The sequence below is a fragment of the Cryptomeria japonica genome, unplaced genomic scaffold (genome assembly GCF_030272615.1).
Source record: "Cryptomeria japonica unplaced genomic scaffold, Sugi_1.0 HiC_scaffold_155, whole genome shotgun sequence".
Lineage (NCBI taxonomy): Eukaryota > Viridiplantae > Streptophyta > Pinopsida > Cupressales > Cupressaceae > Cryptomeria > Cryptomeria japonica.
Window position 1 is genome coordinate 318,068 of NW_026728977.1, and position 14,433 is coordinate 332,500.

The following is a 14,433-nucleotide window of genomic DNA, read 5'->3' on the forward strand; positions in this document are numbered from 1 at the left end:
TTCGCCGGGGTGGGCACCTCGGCTGGGTTGCGCGCCCTGGTGCGCACCAAGGAGCGCTCCGAAGTGTGCTCCAAGGTGCGGCGTGCACGAAGTCGGAGCCCGGTTTGCCCCGGGTGCGCACCTCGCGTGCACCTTCGCCAGGGTGGGCACCTCGGTGCGCACACCTTCTCAATGTTTTCTTGCCTTTTCTGGAAATTGGTGAAGGCAGCGCATCAAAGGTGCGCACCTCGGTGTGCTCCGAGGTGCGAACCCGAGAGCGCTCCGAGGTGCCCACGAAGTCGAAAGTCGGGTTAATTGCATTGTTTTCCCCGGGTGCGCTCCGAGGTGCGCAACATCGGCGCGCACCAAGGAGGGCTCCGAAGTGTGCTCCAAGGTGCGCACGATGGCGTGCACCTCTGGTGCGCACGATTCGGAGCTCGGTTTGACCGGGGTGCGCACACCTTGGCTGGGTTGCGCACCTTTTGTGCGCTCCAAGGTGCGCACGAAGTCGGAGCTCGGTTTGCCCCGGGTGCGCACCTTCGCCAGGGTGCGCACCTTGATGCGCACGCCTTGGCTGGGCTGCGCACCTTGGTGGGCGCCATGGTGCGCACCTTTCGTGCGCTCCAAGGTGCGCACGAAGTCGGAGCTCGGTTTGCCCCGGGTGCGCACCTTGGTGGGCGCCATGGTGCACTCCGAGGTGCCCAAGATTGGTGCGCACCAAGGAGCGCTCCGAAGTGCGCTCCAAGGTGCGCGCGAAGTCGAAAGTTGGGTTAATTGTCCGGTTTGCCTCGGGTGCGCACCTTGCGTGCACCTTCGCCAGGGTGGGCGCCTTGGTGCGCACACCTTGGCTGGGCTGCGCACACCTTGGCACCCGCGTTTCCTTCATTTTAAATTTTTTTTTTTTACAATCTCTCAAGTGGGAAATTCTATAATCTCAACTTTTTTTGCCTTTTCAGGAAACTTTTGAATGGAGCGCATCATTGGTGCGCTCCGAAGTGTGCTCCAAAGCTCTCTCCAGCTGCGTGCACCTGCCCCGGCCGCGCACCCGGCCCCGCCCAGCTTCGCTCACCTGTCCCGGGCGTCTGGTGCGGAACCTTAGAGTAAGAAACATCACCGTGCACCTTGGCCAACGTGCGCGACTCGACCGAGCGCGCACTGGCCGAGGTGCACACCGATTTCACCTGGGTGCGCGCGCAGCACCTCGGGCGCACCGGGGTGCGCGCACAACGCCCGGGTTGCACCGTGGCCTGTGTGCTCGGGGTGCCTCGGGTGCGCGCTCGGTGTCGCCCCCCGCGCGCGCGGTAGTGCGGGCAGCGCACCCCGGCCCGGCCCGGCCCCGACGAGAACGCAAACGGGCAAAAGGTTTATTCAAATAGCATTGCGACGCCCGGCGAAAAACTAAAAAAGGGTGCAACACCGGGACTTCCCGGGAGGTCACCCATCCCAGTACTACTCCGGCCCAAGCGCGCTTAACTGCGGAGTTCTGATGGGATCCGGTGCACTAATGCTGGTATGATCGCACCCGTTATGAGCTTGTCGCAGTGTGTACTTAGCAAACCGCGACCCACGTGCGAATCCACCCCGGCCACCCACCCCCGTCGAGGTGCACACCCTCCCTCGCGAAGTGCGCCCCGTTCGCCAAGTGTGAGCCCTGCCCGGGTGCGCGCACCTTGCTAGGGCGTCGGGTGTGCACCCGGCCCGGCCTACGTGCGTGCACCTGGAGGGGGCGTCGTGTGCGTGCAGTGTCCCGTCTGCAACGCGGTGCCCACACACCACCTCGGGCGCAACGACCTGCGCTCACATGTGGGCCGAGTGCACCTTGGTGCATGTTCGGGGCGCCTCGGGTGCACGCTCGATCTTGCCCCGGTGCACCAAGGCGCTCGGTTTGCCCCGGGTGCGCACTTGGTGCAAGGTGGGCACCCAAAATAGGGATCAAGCACCAAAACACAAGTTTCGGGATGCAAAATGGGACCCAAGGACCACAAATGCGTTCCAAGACCCATGATGGGTCCACGAGAACAAAAATGTGTTCCGAGACTTAATAAACAAATATTGGGTTTTAGGAGAAGAAACATGCTCTGATGCCCAAAACGAGAATCGACCCCGAAAAGGCCACAGGCCAAAAGTGGGATGCGAGACAAAAAAAAATGGGACCCGAGGACCAAAATTGGGTTCCCAGGTCGAAGACAGGGCAACCGGACAAGAAACGACCTCTAAGGCTCGAAATGAGTCCCGACGACTAAAACTTGACAAGAAGCACCCATCAGGCACCCAACTCGACACCCATGGGATGCCGACCCACCCGGGCTTCCACCTAGCACACCTTGGCACCCACCCACCCTCGCACCCAACCTCGCACCCAACTTAGCACCTTTGAACCCACATTGGCACTCACCCTGACCCTGGCACCTTGGAACCCACATTGGCACTCACCTTGACCCTGGCACCCACCTTTGCACTCACCTTGGGACCCACCCTGGCTCCCACCTCGGCACCCACCCAGACACCCACCTTGGTTCCTTGGCACCCACCTTGGATCCTTGGCACCCACCCCGACACCCACCTTGGCACGCAACTTGGCTACTTGCCACCCACCTTGGCTCCTTGACGCCCACCCCGACAACCACCCCGTGACCTACCCTGGCTAGGGTTGGTGCACACCCACCCTGGTGCCCACCTTGGCACCCACCCTATGACCCACCTTGGCACGCACCTTAGTACCCACCCCGTTACCCACCCTAGGACCCACCCCGTGACCCACCTTGGCCAGGGTGGGTGCACCCACCCTGGTGCCCACCTTGGCACCCACCCATCCTAGCACCCAGCCTGTGACCGGGCTTGGAACCCAACCTTGCACCCGCACCCGTCTTGGCCAGTGTGGGTGCGCACCCATCCTGGCACCCACGTTGTGACACACCCTTTAACCCACGCACCCTAGCACCCACGTTGGCACCCACCTTGGAACCCAACCTAGCAACTTGGCACCCACCCCGTGACCCACCTTGGCATCCACCATAGCAGTCGCCGACTTGGCACCCACCTCGGCACCCACCTTGACACTTGTGGACCCACCTTGCCACTCACCCTAGCATCGACCCATCCTAGCACCCACCCTGGCACCTTTGCACCCTAGCACTCACCCATCCTAGCACCTAACCTGTGACCCACCTTGACACTCACCCTCGCACCCACCTTGGAACCCAACCTAGCACCCACCCACCCTGACACCAACCCTAGCACCTACCCACCCTTGCACCCACCCTGTGACCCATCTTGGCACCCACCCATCCTACCACTCAACCTATCACCCACCTTCTCACCCACCTTGGCATCCACCTTAGCACCCACCCACACTGGCACCTTGGCACCCACCTCGGGCAAGGTGGGTGCACACCCACCCTGGCACCCAATTTAGAACCCACCGAGCATGTTACCCACCTTGGCACCCACATTGCAGCCCACCCTAGTACCCACCCTATGACCCACATTGGCATCCACACCCTAGCACCCAGGCACCTCGACACCCGCCTTGACACCCACCCTAGCACTGAACCTGTGACCCACCTTGGAACTCACCCTAGAACCCACCCACCCTGTGAACCACCTTGGCATCCACCTTAGCACCCACCCACCTTGGCACCCACTCTAGCACTCACCCATCCTAACACCCAACTTGTTACCCACCTTGGCACCCGCCCTCGCGTCCACCTTGAAACCCACCCTAGCACCCACCCACGCAGGAGCCCACCTTGGCACCCAACCTAACACCCACGCATCCTGGCACCCAACTTGTGACCCACCTTGGAACCCACCCTAGTACCCACCTTTGAACCCACTATATCACCAACCCACCTTGGCACCCACCCTATGACCCTCTTTGGAATCCACCCTAGCACGCACCCACCCTGGCACCCACCATGGAGCGCACCCTAGCACCCACCCACCTCGGCACGCACCTCAACACCCACCTTGGTGTGCGCACTGCGCCAACCTCTCAAAGACCCTATGTGGTGCGCTCCAAAGTGTACACCTTTGGTGCGCTCCAAGGTGCGCACCTTTGGTGCACACCGAGGTGCACACCAAAGTGTGCACCGAGGTGAGCACCAAAGTGCACTCCAGGGTGCACACCAAGGCGTGCACCTTTGGTGCGGTCAATGCAAACGAATTCGGAAGTTGGGGTCGATGTCCTAATCGCTGCTGCAGACTACACGTATGAGAATCGGACAAATAGCTTTATATAGGGGAGGTGTTGCGTTTGATGGGTCGACTCCCCTGGTTGTGTGCACTGCACCAACTTCAAAGACCCTGTCTTGTTTAAGAAGTCAAAAGTTGGGGTGGATGTCCTAATCATTGCTGCAGTCTACGCATGTATGAGAATCAGACAAATAGCTTATATAGGGGAGGTGTTGCATTCGGTGGGTTGACTCCCCTGGTTGTGCGCACTGCGCCAACCTCAAAGACCCCGCATAGCAGAAGAAGTCGGAAGTCGGATTTTGGTGAGCACCAAGGCGTGCACCTTTGGTGCGGTCAACGCAGACGAATTCAGAAGTTGGGGTGGATGTCCTAATCGTTGTTGCAGGCTACACATGTATGAGAATCAGACAAATAGCTTATATAGGGGAGGTGTTGGGTTTGATGGGTCAACTCCCTTGGTTGTGCGCATTACGCCAACCTCAAAGACCTTGTTTTCGTTAAGAAGTCAAAAGTTGGGGTCAATGTCCTAATGGCTCCTGCAGGCTACACATGTATGAGAATCGGACAAATAGCTTATATAGGGGAGGTGTTGGGTTTGATGGGTCGACTCCCCTGGTTGTGCGCATTACGTCAACCTCAAAGACCTTGTTTTCGTTAAGAAGTCAAAAGTTGGGGTCGATGTCCTAATTGCTCCTGTAGACTACACATGTATGAGAATCAGACAAATAGCTTATATAGGGGAGGTGTTGGGTTTGATGGGTTGACTCCCCTAGTTGTTCGCATTACACCAACCTCAAAGACCTTGTTTTCGTTTAGAAGCCGAAAGTTGGGGTCGATGTCCTAATTGCTCCTGCAGGCTACGCATGTATGAGAATCAGACAAATAGCTTATATAGGGGAGGTGTTGGGTTTGATGGGTCGACTCCCCTGGTTGTGCGCATTGCGCCAACCTCAAAGACCCTGCATTGCGGATGAAGTCGAAAGTCAGAGTTTGGTGTGCTACAAGGTGTGGTCGAAGGTGCTCACCTAGGTGTGCACCTTTGGAGCACAGGAAAAGTGCCCTCCAAAAGTGCGCACCTTTGGAGTGCACAAAAGTGCCCTCCAAAAGTGCGCACCTTTGGAGCGCAGAAAAGTGCCCTCCAAAAAGTGCCCTCCAAAAGTGCGCACCTTTGGAGCGCAGAAAAGTGCCCTCCAAAAAGTGCCCTCCAAAAGTGCGCACCTTTGGAGCGCAGAAAAGTGCCCTCCAAAAAGTGCCCTCCAAAAGTGCGCACCTTTGGAGCGCAGAAAAGTGCCCTCCAAAAAGTGCCCTCCAAAAGTGCGCACCTTTGGAGCGCAGAAAAGTGCCCTCCAAAAAGTGCCCTCCAAAAGTGCGCACCTTTGGAGCGCAGAAAAGTGCCCTCCAAAAAGTGCCCTCCAAAAGTGCGCACCTTTGGAGCGCAGAAAAGTGCCCTCCAAAAAGTGCCCTCCAAAAGTGCGCACCTTTGGAGCGCAGAAAAGTGCCCTCCAAAAAGTGCCCTCCAAAAGTGCGCACCTTTGGAGCGCAGAAAAGTGCCCTCCAAAAAGTGCCCTCCAAAAGTGCGCACCTTTGGAGCGCAGAAAAGTGCCCTCCAAAAAGTGCCCTCCAAAAGTGCGCACCTTTGGAGCGCAGAAAAGTGCCCTCCAAAAGTGCGCACTTTTGGTGCGCACCAAGGCGCTGGTTCGGTCGTTGCAGGCGAGTTCGGAAGTTGGGGTCGATGTCCTGAGCGGAGGTGCAAACTACACAGGTGTCGGAATCGGACAAATAGCTTATATAGGGGAGGTGTATGCTTCGATGGGTCGACTCCCCAGGTTGAGCGCACCGCGCCAACCTCAAAGACCCTACGGTATGGATGAAGTCGGAAGTTGGGTCCGATGACCGATTCGATTAGTAGGTATGCTCATGAGGTCGGAATTTGGGTCCGATGACCTGCCATGTGCAGGAAGGCGAATGTTGACACTGTGCGTTGCAAGGTGCACACCAAGGCGCTGGTGCGGTCTTTTTAGTCGAGTTCGGAAGTTGGGGTCGATGTCCTGATCGGAGGTGCAAGCTACACAGGTGTGGGAATCGGACAAATAGCTTATATAGGGGAGGTGTATGCTTCGTTGGGTCGACTCCCCGGGTTGAGCGCACCGCGCCAACCTCAAAGACCCTACGGTATGGATGAAGTCGGAAGTTGGGTCCGATGACCGATTCGATATGTAGGCATACTCGCGAGGTCGGAATTTGGGTCCGATGACCTGCCACGTGCAGGAAGGCGAATGTTGGCACTGTGCGTTGCAAGGTGCGCACCAAGGCGCTGGTTCGGTCGTTGGAGGCGAGTTCGGAAGTTGGGGTCGATGTCTTGATCGGAGGTGCAAACTACACAGGTGTGGGAATCGGACAAATAGCTTATATAGGGGAGGTGTATGCTTCGTTGGGTCGACTCCCCGGGTTGAGCGCACCGCGCCAACCTCAAAGACCCTACGGTATGGATGAAGTCGGAAGTTGGGTCCGATGACCGATTCGATATGTAGGCATACTCGCGAGGTCGGAATTTGGGTCCGATGACCTGCCATGTGCAGGAAGGCGAATGTTGGGACTGTGCGTCGCAAGGTGCGCACCAAGGCGCTGGTGCCGTCGTTGCAGTCGAGTTCGGAAGTTGGGGTCGATGTCCTGGTCAGAGGTGCAAACTACACAGGTGTGGGAATCGGACAAATAGCTTATATAGGGGAGGTGTATGCTTCGATGGGTCGACTCCCTGGGTTGAGCGCACCGCGCCAACCTCAAAGACCCTACAGTATGGATGAAGTCGGAAGTTGGGTCCGATGACCGATTCGATACGTAGGCATATTGGCGAGGTCTGAATTTGTGTCCGATGACCTGCCATGCGCAGGAAGGCGGAATTTGGGTCCGATGACCGAGTTGATGGCGTGCCATGCGCAGAAAGGCGGAATTTGGGTCCGATGACCGAGTTGATGTTGATGGCCCGCCATGCACAGGAAGGCGGAATTTGGGTCCGATGACCGATTTGAAGGCGTGCCATACGCAAAAAGGCGGAGTTTGGGTCCGATGACCGAGTTGATATTGATGGCCCGCCATGCGCAGGAAGGCGGAATTTGGGTCCGATGACCTGACATACGCATGGAGTCCGACTCGGGGGCCGATGTTCGATTCGATGACTTGCATTGTGGGTAAAGTCGGAAGTTGTGGTCTTTGACCCGATTCGATGACCAGACTTCGGCTGCTTGAGAATCGGACAAATAACTTATATAGGGGAGGTAGTGTTCTCGAGCATCCTCCCCCCGTGCCCGTTTATGTCGATTGATGCTGGTGCTCGACTGGTTGGAGCGCTCGGATGCAAAAATCTTGCACCAGGATTTATCGATTGTGATGGACACGGCAAGTCTCCTGATTGCTATGCAGGAGCTCATCGTGAATCTCTATGCGGCCTTGGTATGGACTCGACGCTCCAGTCTAGCTTTTGGGTTGCTTGGCGGACTGGTATAGCCGCGATCGAGTTCCGGCCATGAACGTTTTAGATAGCTCTTGGGCTTTCTGGGACGGAAGTCGGAAGTTTGGGCTGTTGTCCGATTTGATGACCATTCTTCGGATGTGTGAGAATCGGACAAATAACTTATATAGGGGACTGTGTTGTCTCACGCAGCCCCCCTCCGTGCCCCTCTATCTCGACCGATGTTGGTGCTTGAAAGGGTTGGGATCGCTCGGATTTATAAACGTGCACCACCATTTGTCGAGTGTGAGGGACGCGGCGAGGTCTCCTAAATGCTATGCGGGCGCTCTCTGAGAATCTCTATCCGGCCTCGACACAGACTAGTCTTGCTGAATGGTTTGGCACTGGTAGTCGATCCAACACGTCGTTGTTGTGGCCGCCTAGGCGATTCGATTCGAGCCCCCGTCTAGCTTTTGGGTTGCTTGGCGGATTTTGCCCTATCCGCAAGTGAGCTCGGTCCCTAAACGTTCGAGAAACCCGATTGCTATGCGCCGACTCTCTTTCTTGCGAGCCTCCATCTAGCTTTTGGGTCTCTACGGAACGGAAGTCGGAATCTGGGACCGTTGTTTGATTCGACGAGGCAGACTACGGTTGTGCGAGAATCGGACAAATAACTTATATAGGGGAGGTGTTGACTGGAGCATTCTCCCCCGTGCCCCTCTAACTCGACCAATGCTGGCGCTCGAACGGTGGTAGCGCTCGGATTTTCATTGAGCGCCAGCATTGGTCGATTTAGAGGGGCATGCGAGATTCCCGAATGCTATGCGAGGGCTCTAACGGAAATGTCTATTGGTTTCGGTATGGATGCAATTGCGAGTGGTTCGGCAAAGGTAGTCGTTCCGATGCGTCCATGTCGTGGCCAAATCGATAATTCGATTTGAGCCCTCGTATAGCATTTGGGTCTCTCGATGTGATTCCGCATTCCAGTCCCTTTGGGCACTGCTTGAGCCGCATCCCAGGGGGTTCCCTTCCCAATAATCTGCCTCGCAACCCGATTGCTATGCGGTGAGGCTCCTCGGCCGCCTCGGAACTATCTGTGTATCAGACGCATCGCGGGATAAGGGGTTGGCAACGGTAGTCGCCCCAAGCGCGTCCGATGCTTGGACCATATCCGAGGCGGCCCTGAAGCCTCTTCCGTCTAGCCGTTGGGTCCTTCTCGCCGCATCCCTCGCCTCGCACCCCGATTGCTATGCGGTGAGGCTCCTCGGCCGCCTCGGAACTATCTGTGTATCGGACGCGTCGCGGGATAAGGGGTTGTCACTGGTAGTCGCCCCAAGCGCGTCCGATGCTTGGACCATTCCGAGGCGGCCCTGAAGCCTCTTCCGTCTAGCCGTTGGGTCCTTCTCGCCGCATCCCTCGCCTCGCACCCCGATTGCTATGCGGTGAGGCTCCTCGGCCGCCTCGGAACTATCTGTGTATCGGACGCGTCGCGGGATAAGGGGTTGTCATTGGTAGTCGCCCCAAGCGCGTCCGATGCTTGGACCATTCCGAGGCGGCCCTGAAGCCTCTTCCGTCTAGCCGTTGGGTCCTTCTCGCCGCATCCCTCGCCTCGCACCCCGATTGCTATGCGGGTGAGGCTCCTCGGCCGCCTCGGAACTATCTGTGTATCGGACGCGTCGCGGGATAAGGGGTTGTCACTGGTAGTCGCCCCAAGCGCGTCCGATGCTTGGACCATTCCGAGGCGGCCCTGAAGCCTCTTCCGTCTAGCCGTTGGGTCCTTCTCGCCGCATCCCTCGCCTCGCACCCCGATTGCTATGCGGTGAGGCTCCTCGGCCGCCTCGGAACTATCTGTGTATCGGACGCGTCGCGGGATAAGGGGTTGTCACTGGTAGTCGCCCCAAGCGCGTTCGATGCTTGGACCATTCCGAGGCGGCCCTGAAGCCTCTTCCGTCTAGCCGTTGGGTCCTTCTCGCCGCATCCCTCGCCTCGCACCCCGATTGCTATGCGGTGAGGCTCCTCGGCCGCCTTGGAACTATCTGTGTATCGGACGCGTCGCGGGATAAGGGGTTGTCACTGGTAGTCGCCCCAAGCGCGTCCGATGCTTGGACCATTCCGAGGCGGACCCGAAGCCTCTTCCGTCTAGCCGTTGGGTCCTTCTCGCCGCATCCTTCGCCTCGCACCCCGATTGCTATGCGGTGAGGCTCCTCGGCCGCCTCGGAACTATCTGTGTATCGGACGCGTCGCGGGATAAGGGGTTGTCACTGGTAGTCGCCCCAAGCGCGTCCGATGCTTGGACCATTCCGAGGCGGACCCGAAGCCTCTTCCGTCTAGCCGTTGGTCCTTCTCGCCGCATCCCTCGCCTCGCACCCCGATTGCTATGCGGTGAGGCTCCTCGGCCGCCTTGGAACTATCTGTGTATCGGACGCGTCGCGGGATAAGGGGTTGTCACTGGTAGTCGCCCCAAGCGCGTCCGATGCTTGGACCATTCCGAGGCGGACCCGAAGCCTCTTCCGTCTAGCCGTTGGGGTCCCTTCTCGCCGCATCCCTCGCCTCGCACCCCGATTGCTATGCGGTGAGGCTCCTCGGCCGCCTTGGAACTATCTGTGTATCGGACGCGTCGCGGGATAAGGGGTTGTCACTGGTAGTCGCCCCAAGCGCGTCCGATGCTTGGACCATTCCGAGGCGGACCCGAAGCCTCTTCCGTCTAGCCGTTGGGTCCTTCTCGCCGCATCCCTCGCCTCGCACCCCGATTGCTATGCGGTGAGGCTCCTCGGCCGCCTTGGAACTATCTGTGTATCGGACGGCGTCGCGGGATAAGGGGTTGTCACTGGTAGTCGCCCCAAGCGCGTCCCGATGCTTGGACCATTCCGAGGCGGCCCCGAAGCCTCTTCCGTCTAGCCGTTGGGTCCTTCTCGCCCGGCATCCCTCGCCCTCGCACCCCGATTGCTATGCGGTGAGGCTCCTCGGCCGCCTTGGAACCTATCTGTGTATCGGACGCGTCGCGGGATAAGGGGTTGTCACTGGTAGGTCGCCCCAAGCGCGTCCGATGCTTGGACCAATTCCGAGGCGGCCCCCGAAGCCTCTTCCGTGTAGCCGTTGGGTCCTTCTCGCCGCATCCCTCGCCTCGCACCCCGATTGCTATGCGGTGAGGCTCCTCGGCCGCCTTGGAACTATCTGTGTATCGGACGCGTCGCGGGATAAGGGGTTGTCACTTGGTAGTCGCCCCAAGCGCGTCCGATGCTTGGACCAATTCCGAGGCGGACCTGAAGCCTCTTCCCTCTAGCCGTTGGGGCTTTCTCGCCGCATCCCTCGCCTCGCACCCTGATTGCTATGCTGTGAGGCTCCTCGGCCGCCTTGGAACTATCTGAGGTATCGGACGCATCGCGGGATAAGGGGTTGGCAGTGGTAGTCGCCCCAAGCGCATCCGATGCTTGGACCATTCCGAGGCGGCCCTGCAGCCTCTTCCGTCTAGCCGTTGGGGCCATCTCGCCGCATCCCCCACCTCGCACCACGATTGCTATGCGGTGAGGCTCCTTGGCCGCCTCGGAACTATCTGTGTATCGGACGCATCGCGGGATAAGGGGTTGTCACTGGTAGTCGCCCCAAGCGCGTCCGATGCTTGGACTATTCCGAGGCGGCCCTGCAGCCTCTTCCGTCTAGCCGTTGGGGCCATCTCGCTGCATCCCCCACCTCCTCGGCCGCCTCGGAACTATCTGTGTATCGGACGCATCGCGGGATAAGGGGTTGGCAGTGGTAGTCGCCCCAAGCGCGTCCGATGCTTGGACTATTCCGAGGCAGCCCTGCAGCCTCTTCCGTCTAGCCTTTGGGGCCATCTCGCCGCATCCCTCGCCTCGCACCCCGATTGCTATGCGGTGAGGCTCCTCGGCCGCCTGGGAACTATCTTCGTATCGGACGCATCGCGGGATAAGGGGTTGTCACTGGTAGTCGCCCCAAGCGCGTCCGATGCTTGGACTATTCCGAGGCGGCCCTGTGGCCTCTTCCGTCTAGCCGTTGGGGCCATCTCGCCGCATCCCCCACCTCGCACCCCGATTGCTATGCGGTGAGGCTCTTCGGCCGCCTTGGAAACTATCTTCGTATCGGACGCATCGCGGGATAAGGGGTTGTCACTGGTAGTGGCCCCAAGCGCGTCCGATGCTTGGACTATTCCGAGGCGGGCCCTGCAGCCTCTTCCGTCTAGCCGTTGGGGCCATCTCGCCGCATCCCCCACCTCGCACCCCGATTGCTATGCGGTGAGGCTCCTCGGCCGCCTTGGAACTATCTTCGTATCGGACGCATCGCGGGATAAGGGGTTGTCACTGGTAGTCGCCCCCAAGCGCGTCCGATGCTTGGACTATTCCGACGTGGCCCTGTGGCCTCTTCCGTCTAGCCGTTGGGGCCATCTCGCCGCATCCCCCCACCTCGCACCCCGATTGCTATGCGGTGAGGCTCCTCGGCCGCCTTGGAACCCATCTTCGTATCGGACGCATCGCGGGATAGGGGGCTGTCACTGGTAGTCGCCCCAAGCGTGTCCGATGCTTGGACCATTCCTAGGCGGCCCTGAAGCCTCTTCCGTCTAGCCGTTGGGGCCTTCCCGCCCCATCCCTCGCCCCCTCGCACCCCCGATTGGCTATCGGTGAGGCTCCTCGGCCGCCTTGGAACCATCTGTGTATCGGACGCATCGCGGGATAAGGGTTGGCACTGGCAGTCGCCCCAAGCGCGTCCGATGCTTGGACCATTCCGAGGTGGCCCTGAAGCCTCTTCCGTCTAGCCGTTGGGGCCTTCCCGCCCCATCCCTCGCCTCGCACCCCCGATTGATATGCGGTGAGGCTCCTCGGCCGCCTTGGAAACTATCTGTGTATCGGACGCATCGCGGGAATTAGGTGGTATGGCACTGGTAGGTCGTCCCAATCGCATCCGATGCTTGGACCATTCCGATGGCGGCCCTGCAGCCTCTTCGTTTAGCCGTCGGGGCCTTCCCGCCGCATCCCTCGCCTCGCATCCCGATTCCTATGCGGTGAGTCTTCTCGGCCGCCGCGGAACTATACCTGTTACTTGCTACTGCATCCTTCGGCTGGGTAACCTCCTCTGCCGCCTTGGAACGTTCTCTTTGTCGGACGCGTCGCGGGATAAGGGGTTGGCACTGGTAGTCGCCCCAAGCGGCGCCCGATGCATAGACCGCTCCGAGTCGACCTTGCTTTCAGCCTCTCACATGCATAGACCTCTCTGAGTCGACCCTGCAGCCTCTCACGATTAGGCCTTTGGAATCTCGCCTCACAACATGATTGCTATCCTTGATGCATCCCTTGCCTCGAGCCCTGATTGCTTTCTTGGCTGCATCCCTCCTCTCCTCACAGCCCGGTTGTCATCACTGCTTCATCCGTCGCTTCATGCATTCTGGCTGCTGGGCCCTCCCCACCGCACACCTCGATTTGCTATCTCTTCTGCATCACACACCCCGATTGCTATCTCTGCTACATCCCTCGGCTCTCACTTCTGCATCCTTCGCCTCACACCTCGATTGCTATCAATGCTGCATCCGTAACCTCACACCCCCGATTGCTATGCGGGGGAGGCTTCCTTGGCCGCCTTGGAAATTTCTGTGTGTCGGACGCACCGCGGGATAAGGGGTTGGCACTGGTAGTCGCCCCAAGTGCGCCCGATTCTTAGACCGCTTCGAGGTGACCTCGTAGCCTCTTTCGTCCAGGCTTCCTGCCTTCAACGCCCTTTTTTACACCTCGATTGCTATGCGCGGGCTCGTTGGCGTCTATCACCTCTCTGCGAAGAGTGGCACGATGATTGTTGGGGTAAATCGTAGCAGTCCGATCTCTGGCCTTGGGCCAGTGTGAGGGCTGATCGATTTCCTGTGCGCATCTCGTGTTCGCCCAGTAACAGACTCGACGACTTGTAATCGGTCTTGTTCCCGATTGTTCCTGGAGGTAGTCTTCGGAACTCTTGGATTTGACCTGTCACTCGAACTGTCCTCTTCCGAGGATGCTTGTGGTGTGTGTGCTTGTGCCATTTCCTTGGCGGTATTAACGAGATATTAAAGAGCGGAGGTGAGCGCCTCGCCCAGCTATGTTTGGGGCTCTCACTCCCTTACCCGGTGTGCGACCGCTTTGCACGTAGGGTTGCGGAGCATCGCGACTCTTTCGATGTTTGGGCGGTTGTCTTCCGGTGATGCGTTGGTCCCGAAGTGCACGTTACTAGCATTTTCTGCCATTGTTCTCGATCTTTGGCACGTTCCTTCGTTGCAATTGGATATATATCTCCGTTTATACGCGCAGGCTTCTCCCGCCTATTCAGCGCTGTCCCACTCTCAGCACTCTCGATGGTCTCCTTGGCTTCTCTCATCTCCCGTGAGCGAGCTCTCTTCTCGAGTCTTTTCCATGTCCCCATGGAGGTTGCCTTGCGAAATTCGGGCACAACAAACGTGACCGGATAAGAGCGGAATTGCCTATGAGGAGAAGCTCACCTTAGGGAGCAGCAATGCCGAGTGTTTCGACAGAGGGTAGAGGGGGGCGTTGTTTGGGCGGTTGCACAAAAGAGTGCTACGTTTGCACTGAAGGTTGCTTCTTCGTCTCCGACGAACTCTTCGAGGCAAAAAAAGCTTGTTTACGGGGTCGAGGTGGGACTGATTCGTGCGAGTTGCGCCACCAAAAGTGCGTAGGGGGCATATACCTGGGAAATGGATGTCTCTGAGTGGCCTTACTCGGTCGCGTGCACGGTGCATTCTCTAACGGCAGGACTGTCGCGAGCATGTGCGGTTCGGATGTTTTCGGGTAAAGGGTTCCGTACGGGATGTTCTTCCCAGG

The 14,433-nt window shown here is 58.7% G+C and overlaps 1 non-coding gene across 1 annotated transcript; it reads right to left on the reverse strand.

The window, feature by feature from the left end:
- Positions 1 to 1,384: 1,384 nt before the first annotated feature.
- Positions 1,385 to 1,503, reverse strand: LOC131866835 (5S ribosomal RNA). The gene has a single exon (XR_009365434.1). It is a non-coding gene; the product is annotated as a 5S ribosomal RNA (ribosomal RNA).
- Positions 1,504 to 14,433: the final 12,930 nt, after the last annotated feature.